Raw genomic sequence first — 16006 nt, 5'->3', positions numbered from 1 at the left:
CATTCTTTGGCATTGCCGTTCTTTGGGATTGGAAAGAAAACTGACCTTTTCTAGTCCTGTGGCCACTGCTGAGTTTTCCAAATTTGCTGGCATATTGAGTGCAGCACTTTCACAGCATCATCTTTTAGGATTCCATCACCTCCACTAGCTTTGTTTGTAGTGATGCTTCCTAAGGCCCACTTGACTTCACACTCCAGGATGTCTGGCTCTAGGTGAATGATCACATCATTGTGATTATCTGGGTCATGAAGATGTTTTTTGTATAGTACTTCTGTGTATTCTTGCCAGCTCTTCTTAATATCTTCTGCTTCTATTAGGTCCATACCATTTCTGTCCTTTATTGTGCCCATCTTTGCATGAAGTGTTCCCTACTTTGCACAAAATGTTCTCTACAAGGCTCTACTTATCAGCAAAGCCCTCTGGGTCAGGGTCTTCTACAGGCTGATCTGGCTGATCCTGAATCAGTGTAGATATCAGATTCATTATGGACTCCACCTGGTCTTGAGAGACAATTTTGGTGTTATAATCCAGAACATTACTAAGCACATAACAACTCATGCTCTTTCTGGACTCATTGTCAAAGTTCTCAAAGAGTGGGTGAAAATATTTTAACTTCAAGGCTTAAAATATTGTTGTGTCAAGGGGTATCTTCAAAAGTCTGGTGAGCTTATGGTGAAACTGCACGACTGGTAGCAATATATTCATGGTTGAGTTTATTAAATATTTCCACTGTTGCTTCTAGAACTTTATCAACATAGCCACAAGGTCAGGATAACACTTCATAGTAAGGTTAATGAGAGAGACTTGTAAAGATGCAACACCCTCTGAAGGCATGTCTTGTCTAGACTGTAATACTGTAGCCACCTACTGTGAAAATACCTCAAAAGTTTAATATCTGTTGGGATTCCAGGTTCATCTTCATGGTGAGCAAATAAAGCGAATCTATCAATTAAAGAAATGATTATTTTTTTCACATTTACATATTGGTGTAACTCAGCACAAGCCCAAAGAAATGGATTCAAAGTCTGAAGGTGGAATTCTTCAGGGGAAAACCTGAATAATGTACTCCATAAGATATTCCTGATCCAAAGCATCTCTGCAGTTCACCACTTGCTCCAATATGCTGGTCAAAATAATCTGTAACATTGCACATTTACACCTTCCAGCTGACTAAGGTGCACCAAATTTCTTCCTGCTAAAATTCTCAGTTCTTGTCTTTCTTGTTCTCTTTTCTCTGTATCTCAGTTCTGTCACTGATGCTGCATTCAACCCCATAGCTTGTTCATATCTACAAAGTTGAGTAGTACAAAATCCATGGAATCACTGATATTACCAGTTGTTGCTTCATCTGTTGGCTCTCCTGCTTCAGGTAAGATATTTGTGGTACACTGAAGTAGATAATTTCAAAGAAATAGACCTCTCATGGGTATTGCACAACAGGGCACATTTCTACCAAATCTTTCAAAATATCTTTCCTGGACTGAGGAAATGACTTAACATATACAATTCTGAGAGGGTCAATTCCTAGGCAGGTTGATAAGAAGTCTGGGGTCCCCAAGGAGAGAGAGGTCTGGAATTCTCAAGGAGGAGGAAAGGAAAATGTTTTTTTCCCTCTACATTCGTTAGTCTTAGTCACATACAACGTTTTGATCTTTAAGCCTGGAACTGATGATTACACAACAAACAACTCAGTTTAAACTCTGTACTAAGGATTATATAACAACAATGTATCCTGCTTGAGGACAGTTTCTCCTTCCTGAAAACCTCTGGCTAATCCTGTTAACTTAAAAATGTAAATTATAGGAGTGGGTCTAGTAAGATTTTTACAACCTCCAGACATTCTTTTGATTCATTGTAATAACTAATTAAAAAAGTATATAACTCCACTGCTAACCCTAGCAGGGGGGCACTCTTTCTACCCCCTTCTGATGCCTATGTCAGAAGCTTTCTCTATCTCCTTTATACTTTAATAAAACTTTATTACACAAAAGCTCTGAGTGATCAAGCCTCGTCTCTGGGCCCTGGATTGAGTTCTTCTCCTCCGGAGGCCAAGAATCCCAGTGCCTTTCATGATTCAGCAACAACCTTTCAGTTCCAGCTATGATCAACAGATAAAGCGTTGGGATGATGTTTCCAGCATACTGTACAAATTCATAGAGATCTGCCACTTTTCTGCCTTTAGCAAACGCATCTGTCAGGTAAACTTCCAAGCAGTGCAGTTCATCAGAGACAGCCGTATGAAGTTCACAGTAGCTCTTTAGTGATAACATAGAATCCTGGAGTTCACCAAGCATATTAGAAGCATGCCTCAGAGCATACATAAGCTTGTTCTTGTCCAGGAATGATTGGACCTTCACAGCCTGTATGGCTTCATCCAAGAGTTTCTCTGCTCATCCTGCAGTGTCTGCTGTGTTTTAAGCGTGGTGACTCCCCTAAGCCTGCAGCAAGCAACACCCATGCGGATCCTCCCGCTGTCCCACACTTCTTAAGGGAACTAGACAGTGCGGTAAAGTCAGGGCATCAACAATTACAGTGCTTTGAACATACAATTATCTTTCAGTAGTCACTGTTAGGTAGGTAGAATAGGGAAAAGGAGTCCAAAATGGTGATGGCTAAAAAAAAGGAAGGTCAAAGGAAGGTCCGAGGACCAGAGTGAAGACTCAGGCAGAACAAACAGCACTCCTGGCTAAGCCCAATTTGCATAGGGCAGACCCAGGTGGAGGAAAAACATATAAAAGGAGAAGCCAAAGTGCTTTCTCACGGACTGTCTCTCCCGCGTGCGTGTGCTCTTTTCTTTCTCTCTCTCTCACTCTCCTGCTATCTTCTAAATAAAATAGAGCTGTAACAGCTGATTTGGTTAGCTGTTTTGCCTAAGAGCTGTAGCACGGTTTGTCCAAGACCCAAGAGCTGTGACGCGCCTAGGGCCTTAATGTCCATTGCTCCAAATCTTTGTTGTGATGAGACAAAGAAATGAGGAACATACACTCGCATGACAGTCACGCTTCAAAAAAATAATTTACTACACATGTTGAACAAAACTTTTATTTCCTAATCATATATAAATATAAGTATATATACATAATAGGCACTGACTTTCATCTCCCAAATGGAATTGTCCTGATTAATAGAGATATAATATATAATTCTTACAATTTACCAAGTTAAATATTAATGGTTACAAAAGGCCCTTTCAACATATCTGGGTCTCAAAAATGCGCGCTTTGAAGAGACTCCTGGTTCTTGACAAGATGAAATAACAGAGATTATATTTACCATTAAGTCTGAAACAACCAAAAAGCAGCCAAATATATGAAACAATAATTTTAAGACACTGGAATCAAGCACTGAAGGACAGTGAGCACTGAAAGATGAGAAACAAACATAAGTTGCCCCAGCTCACCCGCCGGAGGGCAGGGAGGGGAACCCAGGCAGAAGCAGGGTGTCCCCCGGGGTTAAGGAGATGGAGCTGCGTGCTTGCCTTAGTGACTAGATAAATTAGCCATACTGAGCAAGAGAAAAGGCTGGAGATGCAAACTACCAGCATCGGGAATGAGAGAGGCGACCTTACTGCAGACTGTACTGATGGTAAAAGGAAAACAGGGAGGCATTTTGCATTACTTTATGCCAATAAATTGTACAACTTACATAAAAGGGACAAATTTCCCCCCAAAGGGTGGATTCTTTGGATGACAAAAAAGAAGTAGATTACCTGAACAGTCCTGAATAATGTACCTACTGATGAAACTGAATTTTTAGTGAACAAGCAAACAAAACCTTCTCACAATGGAGCCACCAAGCTCAGATGGCTTTTTTGGTGATTTCTATCAACTATTTCAGGAAGAAATTTTATTTTAAACCTTTTAAACAAAATAACTCTAGAAAAAAATTAAGGAAAGACCTTGTTTGACCTAAGGTTCTTAGGTGTGATATCAAAAGCATTGTCCATTAAAGAAAAAAGTGCATAAATTTAAGCTAATTAACATAAAACATTGCTGCTGTTTGAAGGATTATTAGGAGAATAAAAATAGAAGCCAGGGAGAAATTATTTGCAAGTCATGAACTTGTATCTAGGCTATATAATGAACATTCAAAGCTTAATAATAAAAAAAACAAAACCACCAACTACAAAATGGATGAAAGATTTGAACCACAGAAGAGATAAGAGTGGCAAGTGAACACATGAAAGCACATTCAACACCATTATTTATCCGTTAAACACAAAGTTAAACCACGGAAGGTTGGCTACAGATAAAAAGATCAGCCATAGCAAGTGTCAGTGAGGCTGCGAACAACCGCAACTCTCAGCGGGGGTGGCAGGCGGAAGGGGAGGGCAAAATAGCACAGCTGCTTTGGAAGACAATTGCAGAGTTTCTAAAAGATGAGCGTACAACTCCAGTGTGTTCAGTCATTCCACTCCTAGGAGTTTACAAGGAAAAATAAAAGCATATGTCAACACAGAGTCGTGCACGAATGCTCAGGACAGCGTCATACGTCACAGCCAGAACTGGAAGCACACACCCTCTATGAGTGCATGGGTAAACTGTGATACAGTCACACAAGGGGACGCTACTCAGCAACAAAGAGGAAAGAGGGCTGATACACGCTGGTAAAATGATGTCTTGATATAATCAGGCTGATGAGACAATCCAGACAAAAAGTGCACACACTGGATGATTCAACTGATATAAAATTCTAGAAAATGGAAACTACTGAATTGTGATGAAAGTGCTTGCCTGGGTACTGGAGGAGGGGAGGCCACCGGGGAAGAGGTTAAAGCCAGCAGGAAGACACTTTTGGCACTGATGGACACATTTACTATGATAATGAGTGGTGGTTTCCTGAGTGAATACAGATGTTAAAACATTAACTTGTACATATTTAATATGTGTATTTATTTTATGTCAATTATGGGGCTTCTGTGGTGGCTCAGATGGTAAAGAGTCAGCTTGCAGTGCAGGACGCTTGGGTTGGATCCCTGGGTTGGGAAGATCCTCTGAAGAAGGGAATGGCTGCCGGCTCCAGTATCTTGCCTGGAGAATTCCATGGACAGAGGAGCCTGGTGGGCCTCAGGCTCTATAGCCCTTTCTCTTGGTATCTTGTGAAAACTAGGGTTTGGAGACTAGGACCACAGTCTGTAGCATTGTTGAATGAAACTCAAAATCATGAAATCTTATGTTGGAATAGACCCAAGGACTTTGGTAGATCAATTTCCCAGTCAAACAGAAATTCTTTGTATATCATCTTAGGTTACAGGTACCTAGTATTTCCTTAGCCTATTTAATTCCAGAGCATTCATTATTTCATTGTTATTTGTTTGAAAATCTATATATTACGAAGAAATCTGCTTCCTCCGGACTTTTCTTTACAAGATATTGTGTTTGATGCCTACTGAATATATGGTATTTAGTGGTAGGGAAATAATAACTTGATCCCTTGGACAGTTTTTTTTAATTTTTATTTTTTGCTAGAAAGGGAACTTATAAACCACTTGCTCTACCCCTTATTTTACCTGCAGAAAAACTGACACTTAAAGTGTACACGGCCTGCCGTCTACACTCAAGGGCTTGGCCCAGTCCTCCTGTCAGTGTGCCCCAACAACTCTGTGCAAAACCTGCTTGTGTGATGGAAAAAGATAACTTGACCAACGCAGTCTAAACAGACGCTCTGTCATAAAATGCAGTCCATTCCAACCCCCTATTGTGGGACTGGAGTCACCCAGAGGTAGTCTTTATTCTATCCAGGAATATCTGACACCATGGTGTCTGACTTGTTTTCTTTTAAAATAATTTGTATATATGGAATCTTAGCAGTCATTTTATTATTGCTACACAATGAATTTAATAAAATAATTTGCCTCAGTTCAGTTCAGTCGCTCAGTCGTGTCCAGCTCTTTGCCACCCCACAGACTGCAGCAGGCCAGGATTCCCTGTCCATCACCGACTCCTGGAGTTTACCCAAACTCATGTGCATTGAGTTGGTGATGCCATCCAACCATCTCATTCCCTGTTATCCCCTTCTCCTCCCACCTTCAATCTTTTCCAGAATCAGGGTCTTTTCTAATGAGTCAGTTCTTCACATCAGGTGGCCAAAGTATTGGAGTTTCAGCTTCAGCATCGGTCCTTCCAATGAATATTCAGGACTGATTTCTTTCAGGATGGACTGGTTGGATCTTCTTGTCATCCAAGGGACTCTCGAGAGTTTTCTCCAATACCACAGTTCAAAAGCATCAATTCTTCGGCACTCAGCTTTCTTTAGGGTCCAACTCTCACATCCATACATGAATACTGGAAAGACTAGATGGACCTTTGTTGGCAAAGTAATGTCTCTGCTTTTTAATATTCTGTCTAGGTTGGTCATAACTTTCCTTCCAAGAAGTAAGCATCTTTTAATTTTATGGCTGCAGTCACCATCTGTAGTGATTTTGGAGCCCCCAAAATAAAGTCTGACACTGTTTCCCCAACTATTTGCCATGAAGTGATGGGACCAGATGCCATGATCTTAGTTTTCTGAATGTTGAGCTTTAAACCAACTTTTTCACTCTACTCTTTCACTTTCCTCAAGAGGCTCTTTAGTTCTTCTTTCCTTTCTGCCATAAGGGTGACTTCATCTGCATATCTGAGGTTATTGGTATTTCTCCCGGCAATCTTGATTCCAGCTTGTGCTTATTCCAGCCCAGCATTTCTCATGATGTACTCTGCATGTAAGTTAAATAAGTAGGGTGATAATATACAGCCTTGACGTACTCCTTTTCCTATTTGGAACCAGTATGTTGTTCCATGTCCAATTCCAACTGTTCCTTCCTGACCTGCATATAGATTTCTCAACAGGCAGGTCAGGTGGTCTGGTATTCCCATCTCTTCAAAAAGTTCCACAGTTTTTTGTGATCCACACAGTCAAAAGCTTTGGCATAGTCAATAAAGCAGAAATAGATGTTTTTCTGGAACTCTTTTGCTTTTTGATGAATCAGCAGATGTTGGCAATTTGATCTCTGGTTCCTCTGTGTTTTCTAAAACCAGCTTAAACATCTGGAAGTTCACGGTTCTATAATTTGCATAGAAATAATTATAAAACTTACTATAAACAGAGCATTGTTATAAAAGTAGCTTTCCAAAGCCCCAACTACCAATCCCATCACTGAATTGCATATTTGAATGTTTTACTCATTTCAAAATATTCTGAACAAACATTGGGGCTTCCCCAGTTATTCCAAGTTAAAATTGTGATTTCCCTTAGCCAGAGACCCCTCAAGAATCTAAAGCATCACAGTGTCCTTGTGGACAGAAACACTGCCTCACATTTGCATGGTGTCTATAAAATGACCATTTTGCTTTATCCACATTGTGAATAGTTTTTGGCACCCAGACTAAAAGCATTTCTGAATGGTTTTAGAAGAATCTTTAAGCCATTGTGCCAGAAGGGCTATAAGACATTAAAGAAGAGATCTCACATAATTTCATGAAAAGTTATCTGCTACTAAATGCTCACTAATTCTATTTTAATATAAATATAATTTATAATTCTTAGGAGCTTAACTTGCAAAACAATAAGAATTGTGTAAGTCTTTGTCAGTTCTGTCCTGAATTAACTTTTCAAGTGTGTTTACTGTTTCATGAGATAGAGTAGATGAGCTCTCTTACAAATCAGATGTGCAGCATCCTATTACCATGGTGACATGCAGCCCATCCAGGACTGTCCACAGGCATCTGATGAGGTGTAAATTCACTTGCACTGATTGACTCTTCCCCAAGTATTTGGATAGAACTTGGCCTCCACAGGAGAGTTATATAGTGTTCTTTCCCATTAAAAATTCTGCTATTTTATGTTGTTTAGGCATGCCCAGCGGCCTAGGAAAAGTGAATGTAATATACTCCTTAACTAGCCAATTTAGCAGGAATGCTCTTTCAGAGAAATCACTCATGTCCAAAACTAAACTAATTTCCAAGATCTTTCATTTTGATAATCCAACCAAGCTCACTGGAGGTCTAAGCACATGGGGAAGAAGGAAAAGGCAAATACACTCACGGCAGGACTGTTTGTTCTCACTGATCCCAAAGGGGGTGACCGCTGGCACTTCCTGAAGGAAAACTCTGAGGAGCCTCAATCTGCCGTGGCAGACGTCAGCCCAGAGGAAAGGAGGTCGCCTGCCCCCGGAGGCGGAGTCTCAGTGGCCTCTCTGGGCAGAGGAGAGGGTCTTCCCCGCCCACCTTGGTCTCCACCTGTGTTTCTCTTTAATATCTCTGCAGGGATCCTTCCCAGCTTCCGACGTTTCTTTCAGATACACAGTGAGGAAGTGATACCCTGAGGGACTGCAATGCTGGCAACAGCTTTGATTCCTCTGGGGTTTCAGGTGTGAACACCACCAAACACTGTCGAGCAAATTTTTAAAAATTCTGAATGTGTGTCTCCCCTTTTCCCTACTGTTAGCACATTATGCTCAACTGTGAGCCTACCTGGTAAATTATATGACTCATGTTCTGCTTCCACTCAGGACTTTTGAAGCTTTTTGAAGATTATAAATGTGGGTAATACTCTGACATAACCAAAAATGTTTCTCAAGTTTTGTTTTTAAACAGTGATCTTTGCAGTGTTAAATTGTGTAATTCTGTTAAATTGTGAAGAGTAGTATGTCTTTCAGCCCTAAGATCTTCCAAACTCAGACCAAAAGCTTCAAACCCAAAGCGAGGTCCAGTCTGATCGACATTTCGCTGGGACCGCAAATGGTAGGCAGTCCAGGAAGCAGGTATTTTCAACCTGAAAGTCATATTCAAACCAATCAAAAGAAAAGCCTTGAAGGGCTTAGTTTTAGGGACTTTTTCTAATTTGGAAATTCCTCTCCGGTATTGAAATAAGCATTAAGGTAAATAGACAATTAGAAATTAAATTTTGAAATACATGATGGATTATGATTTGTAAATAATTAGTAACAAAAATTCTAGTAACCTAGCATTTTCATTCGGAGAAGGCAACAGTAACCCACTCCAGTACTCTTGCCTGGAAAATCCCATGGACGAAGGAGCCTGGTAGGCTGCAGTCCATGGGGTCACTAAGAGTTGGGCACGACTGAGCGATTTCACTTTCACTTTTCACTTTCATGCATTGGAGAAGGAAATGGCAACCCACTCCAGTGTTCTTGCCTGGAGAATCCCAGGGACAGAAGAGCCTAGTGGGCTGCCGTCTATGGGGTCACACAGAGTCGGACACGACTGAAGCAACTTAGCAGCAGCAGCAGCATTTTCATATTCACTAGGGAATGCATTGTTATTCTAGGAAACTCTGAACTGAAAAAATATTTTCTTTAAGTATTATTTATAAATATTTATGATGCTTTATGAATATTATCTTCCCTGGTGGCTCAGTTGGTAAAGAATCTGCCTACAATGCCTGAGACCCAGGTTCAATCCCTGGGTAGAGAAGATCCCCTGGAGAAGGACATGGCAACCCACTCCAGCATTCTTGCCTGGAGAATCCCATGGACAGAGGAGCCTGGTGGGCTACATTCCATGGGGTGGCAAAGGGTCGGACACGACTATCTGAGCATGTGGTTATTTATGTTGCGTGTGCCTGCGTTCTAAGTCGCTTCAGTTGTGTCTGACTCTTGTCAGCCCACCAGGCTCCTCTGATACATGTGTATGTGCAAATAGCAGATTCACCCACAATAGTATTATCTTTATTTCATTGATTATTTCATTATAAGCATACAAATAACAGATGAATGCTATATTTTATAAAGTCTCAAACAGTACAAGGGCGATATCTCCCTCGATGAGGAAAAACTGCTTTGTTTCTTTTTGTCAGTGCCACGTGGCTTATGGGATCTGAATTTCTTGACCAGGGATTGATCCCAGGTGACCGGGGTGAAAGTCCCAAGTCCTAACCACTGGACTGCCAGAGAATTTTCCAAAATTGCTTTTTTATGACCATAAACTTTCCACTTGCTGAACCTATCTTCCCATCAGCTCTGCTTTCTCCTGCCTTCATGCCCAGGGGCTGAGGCATCCTGGAGGGTGGATTTAGGTGCCCACCAGCAGCCAAGGGTGACTCTGGGGGAGCCAAGGTCCCCGAGTCCTCGTTTCTTGCTTGTGGGATCACTCTGCATCTGTTTCCTAGTGAGCTGGCTTCTGTCTAAGGACTTCTGACGTGCCCACTGCAGGTGAGGACATGGTGAGAGCATTGGCTATTTAGAAAACCATCCTCGGGCCCTTCTCCAAACACACACACTGCTGATGCACGTCCTGAAATTACACCTCTAATCATTTAAGTACATATGTAATTAAACTATGTAGCATATTTCACATTATAAATTCCGTAAGTCTGGGAAAGACTGAGGGCAGCAGGAGAAGAGGACAGCAGAGGATGAGATGGTTGGATGGCATCACTGATTCAGTGGACATGAGTCTGAGCAAGCTCCAGGAGATGGTGAAGGACAGGGAAGCCAGAACTGAGTGCTGCAGCTCATGGGGCCACAGAGTCAGACACGACCTAGAGACTGAACAGCAATAACACACACACATGTAAAATAATACATAGAGCTATGTGCATGTGTATATACAAATATGTGCATATGTAACTACATTCGCACAAAATGACAAAACGTGACCAGTGTCTGTGTCTCTCCTGCTGTCTAGACCGTGAGCTGCATGTGTGCAGATCACAGCTCTTCTGCTCCGTAGCGTATCTCTGTGGCCTACAACAGTGCAGACGGCGCTCAGTGGGCAGCTGTTGAATGGGTTGTTTAGTGAGTGGATGGAGAGGGGATGAGAGGTTGTCTGTGGCAGGCAGCCTTCTTACGCACAGGCTGCACCTCGGCTGTTGTGAAGTCTGATATTAGAAAGTCCTTCTTTGCCCCAGGTTCTGTGGGTGGGCTTCTTCCATGTGCTGGGCCTTCATATTTGTAATGATAGCTGTCCTCTGAGCCCCAGCTACCCCGTAGGTAAGTGCAAACAGAATGAAGGCCGTAACACATGGGGTTTCCTGCTTCTAGTCATGCTGGGGGTGGATTAAGTTGCTGATGGTATTTGGATCAAATTATTGCACTCATCTCACACACTAGTAAAGTAATGCTCCAAATTCTCCAAGCCAGGCTTCAGCAATACGTGAACTGTGAACCTCTAGATGTTCAAGCTGGTTTTAGAAAAGGCAGAGGAACCAGAAACCAAATTGCCAACATCTGCTGGATCATGGAAAAAGCAAGAGAGTTCCAGAAAAACATCTATTTCTGCTTTATTGACTATGCCAAAGCCTTTGACTGTGTGGATCACAACAAACTGTGGAAAATTCTGAAAGAGATGGAAATACCAGACCACCTGACCTGCCTCTTGAGAAATTTGTACGCAGGTCAGGAAGTAACAGTTAGAACTGGACATGGAACAAGAGACTGGTTCCAAATAGGAAAAGGAGTATGTCAAGGCTGTATATTGTCACCCTGCTTATTTAACTTATATGCAGAGTACATCATGAGAAACGCTGGACTGGAAGAAGCACAAGCTGGAATCAAGATTGCTGGGAGAAATACCAATAATCTCAGATACGCAGATGACACCACCCTTATGGCAGAAAGTGAAGAGGAACTAAAAAGCCTCTTGATAAAAGTGAAAGTAGAGAGTGAAAAAGTTGGCTTAAAACTCAACATTCAGAAAAGTAAGATCATGGCATCTGGTCCCATCACTTCATGGGAAATAGATGGGGAAACAGTGGAAACAGTGTCAGACTTTATCTTTTTGGGCCCCAAAATCACAGCAGATGGTGACTGCAGCCATGAAATTAAAAGACGCTTACTCTTTGGAAAAAAAGTTATGACCAACCTAGATAGCATATTGAAAAGCAGAGACATTACTTTGCCAACAAAGGTCCGTCTAGTCAAGGCTATAGTTTCTCCAGTGGTCATGTATGGATGTGAGAGCTGGACTGTGAAGAAGGCTGAGCTCTGAAGAATTGATCCTTTTGAACTGTAGTGTTGGAGAGTCCCTTGGACTGCAAGGAGATCTAACCAGTCCATTCTGAAGGAGATCAGCCCTGGGATTTCTTTGGAAGGAATGATGCTAAAGCTGAAACTCCAGTACTTTGGCCACCTCATGCGAAGAGTTGACTCATTGGCAAAGACTCTGATGCTGGGAGGGATTGGGGGCAGGAGGAGAAGGGGACGACAGAGGATGAGATGGCTGGATGGCATCACTGACTCAATGGAAGTGAGTCTCAGTGAACTCCAGGAGTTGGTGATGGACAGGGAGGCCTGGTGTGCTGCGATTCATGGGGTCGCAAAGAGTCGGACATGACTGAGCAACTGAACTGAACTGAACTGATTTAATGCTGACTTTTCAAGACCAGGGAATGTACACACTGAGTGTTCTCTACGGTTCTGTGTGATGCTCTTGCATGTGGTGACATTTTTAGCCTTCGGAGGCATTTGTCTTGACTACACTGGGTCTTCTGTTCCTTCATATACATTTTAGAACTGATTTACTAAAGACCACCAAAAAGAAAAAACCCTCTCAGGATTGTGATTGGTATTGAATTAAATTTATAATTTATTTTTATGGAAAAGTTAATGATTTTTCCTTCCTATCCATGAACATAATGCATTTTGGGGCCCTTTTAATGAATTTTGATTAAATTATATCATTTTTTCCATAAGAATTTTACACATAATTTGTTAGATTTATTCCTAGATAGCTCATATTTTTATTGCAATTATATCTGTAGCTCTTAGAAATTGCATTTAACTGTTGTTGGTGTTAAGAGAGGCAGTAAGTTCTATAAGATGTTGAGTGTAAGCCTGAGGTGTTTTTGAAAATCCTTATTAGGGTTCTAGTCTTTCTCTGAAAGACCGCCTCCACCTGTTCCTCTGCCTCTTAAGTGAGCACTAAAAATACCTCTTGGAATCAAAGTTAAAGAATGTGTACATGTTTTGGACTTAAAAACAGTGAAAATAATTTATGACCATGGCTATCGAATCTGAGAAAATAGTATAAATATGGAAATAGTAAAAATTTCTGGAGTTGCACACGTGTTCAAAGGCTGTTTTGGAATACAGCAGGGCCCTCGGGAGCAGCACAAGGAAAACTCTACTGTTTTTCAGTGACTGTCTCAGTTTAAAGTCACTTAAACTCACAGAACCGTCTTATTTATTGACACAATTGCAGCAAATTTAGGAAACAATATTCAGTAACTGGGCAAACTATGGAGAAAAGCAGATAACTTATATGCCTTTTGTCAGTTAGCAGCTGGTGTTTGAAACAGAAGCACTGACTTCCTGCAGCATATTATTGACTAAAAGTCAATAGATCTTGGCTGTTCAGTGGGTTCTGAGATACAGGTGGGTCCGGCTCTGCTCTAGCTGTCTCTCGATCTGCCGTGAGCTGGCTGGTGATGACCGAAGCGTGGAGGACAAGCCGCGCATCAAGCCTCTGGAACCGTCATCTCTGCTGCAGTCCTACTGGCCAGCAGGAGGCACTGGCCAAGCCCAGCGCCAATGTGGATAAAGTACACCTGCCTTTAGCATAAGGAGCTGCAAAGGCCCCGGCAGAGAGCGTGCATTTAGAGGAGGCGGCGGTTTGGAGTCACAGTTCAATCCATCAGAGTGCATTTGTGATTTCTACTCTGGCAGTAGAATGCTATCCTACTCACTGTTGGTTTGAAGGCACGTAGTCTCACCACTTCAGTGTTCTACTGATGGACAGCGGCAGGAACATGGGCACATTTTAACATCCATTTGGTTGTGTGATGTGCCTGTGCATTTGGCTGATTCCACAAGTCCTGTGGAGGCTCCATAAACAATTTTACTTGCTGTTTGCACAGTGAGAATAACCATCCACTTGATGTCTGAGCACTTTCTGCAGATGTAAGAGTTCTCACCAAGTGCACCATCTGACATGGTGTCTGAAGTTCTATCCTTTCTGGCCTCATTCTTTTGGATCTTAAACATTTGCAGATACTGCAAGTCTTTAGGTCCTAAGCTGCCGACACCCTGATGACAAGAAGCAGCTCTTGAGGAGCTGATGGCCCCGAGGGAGGCTGGGCTTCCTACTCTGTCTTGTCCTGGGTGGACCTGTCTCATTTCATCTTGAACAAGCACACCTTTCTCCAGAGAGCTGCTGTCTGTGGTGCGTACAAATCAATAGACCAATATGAAGAATTGGGGTTTAAAAAATAATTGTGGATTCTTAATTGGAACAAGTGCTAGAAGGTGGCATGGTCACTTACCTGGGAAACACACTAGCGGGTCCCACTGCGGAGAAGCTGCAGGATTCGTCCTGCGCAAGCACTGGTCTGAGCTGAATCATCATGTCACCCTTCCCATGACTTCACCACTCTCTGATGATGATAAAGGAAGCAGGATAGATTGAAATATCAGCAGCACTCATGAGGCACCACCGACATGAACGAGATAATACCATCTCAAGACACTGCGCAGGGGAATTAAGAGAAGTCAGATGATTCCGCGTGGGCTGCGTCCAAGCTCAGTGGGACTATCAAGTCCTTCCAGATGTTAAGTGATTAATAAATAAAGCAAGTTTGACGGAGTCCAGGCTGTGACTGAGGAACTGGTAATTTGGCAGAGAATCTGGTTTCACATTATCACTTATGGATGTGATTTTTAAGTAACCTTGGAAAACACTTATGAGTTAAGCAACTGTTTATGCCCTTGAAAATTTTGTGCTGTTCTCAGTTGCCAGTGAGTGTGGGTGTGAGCAGAAGGTGGAGCTTGGGCTATGCGTGGAGTGGACGGGAAGTGGCAGATCTGAACAGTAGTGGAACTGACAGCACGCTCAACGAGGAAAGAGACTCTCTCTGTTTTAACAGATCTACATCACATTCTATTTAAAATCATCTTTTCAGTAGATTGCATTTCCCTGCTAAATTGTAAACGTTGTTTGCTTTGCTCAGAATCATGTTCCCAGAGGCCAGCTCGGTTCCTGGAATACAGCAGCGTTTCTTGGGTGAGGAGCTGGGCACAAAGGCCAGGCGGAAGGCTCTGTCGTGGGCAGGCAAGGCGAAGTGGGGAGAGGGTCTTTCACATCTTCTCGGGTTCCCTTTCAACTCAGTCTTTCCTGAAGAGGCACAGGGCTGGGACGAATAACCATGGATATCCAATAAAAATAAGCGAGGAGATTGCTTCGGTCTGAGGGGACAGGAGCGGAGGTCTGGAAGCGGGGAACTGACTGCAGCAACTGCTCCTGGAGTGCTCGTCTGTTCTTAGGCTCTCGGTCACACACGTGCCCCCCCACCCCACGTGATGAGCCCTCTGACCTCGTATTTACTCACAGGGCAATCACCCTTCACTCCCCAGATCACCCAAGCACCCAGGTTACAGCACAATATGGTAAAGTTACCCCTGTAATCCAAGTCAGCAGGAGTTTGAAGGAGTTCTTGTTTTAACTCAGGGAACCCAGAAAGCTTTTGCAGTCCAACCAAAATCTTAAATAGTTTAACTGATTGCTTCTCTGCCTTAGTTTTAAAAGTATAACATATTTGAATTGTACTTTATTTTTGAGAAATAGTTTTATTCACTAAAGAGAATTTTTATGTGCTTTAGCAAAAGAACATTTACACAAAGCACAAATCCTGACTGTATTTCTCAAACTTATAAAACAATGTGCCACTTTGACAAATGCCACAATTTATGAACTTTCTTAATGATGTTTTACATTTCCAAACTAACAACATAACTAAAAACAAATCAAAGCAGGAGACAAAGCAACTCATTTTCCCCCAAACAGTCTCTCTTACTCCTTTGAGAAGTCTGCATTGTATGATTTGACCCCTAGCAAACCTGTGAAGTGGCTGAAGCTCTATTTCCACCTTTCAGCTGAGCCACAAGGGAACTCCCATTTCCATCTTTCAGAAGAAGAGCAGAAACAAATTACTAGAACCAACCAAAGACTCGCCACTGAGGCACTGCATGGGAGTAGGACCCTGGTTTTAAATTCCTGGTCTAGCCTACTGTGGTTTCTAATAATTGAAGTTGAATGTTACGGGGTTGAATGAATTCCTCTCACTAAAATACGAG

At 42.2% G+C, this 16006-nt stretch overlaps 1 pseudogene; it reads right to left on the bottom strand.

Moving 5' to 3' along the window:
* Positions 1-399: 399 nt before the first annotated feature.
* Positions 400-16006, bottom strand: part of LOC113891782 — a 38831-nt pseudogene continuing 23224 nt past the window's right edge.

The sequence above is a fragment of the Bos indicus x Bos taurus genome, chromosome 4 (assembly GCF_003369695.1).
Source record: "Bos indicus x Bos taurus breed Angus x Brahman F1 hybrid chromosome 4, Bos_hybrid_MaternalHap_v2.0, whole genome shotgun sequence".
Classification (NCBI taxonomy): Eukaryota; Metazoa; Chordata; class Mammalia; order Artiodactyla; family Bovidae; genus Bos; species Bos indicus x Bos taurus.
The sequence above is the reverse complement of the archived record's forward strand: the minus strand, read 5'-3'. Positions and strand labels throughout refer to the sequence as shown.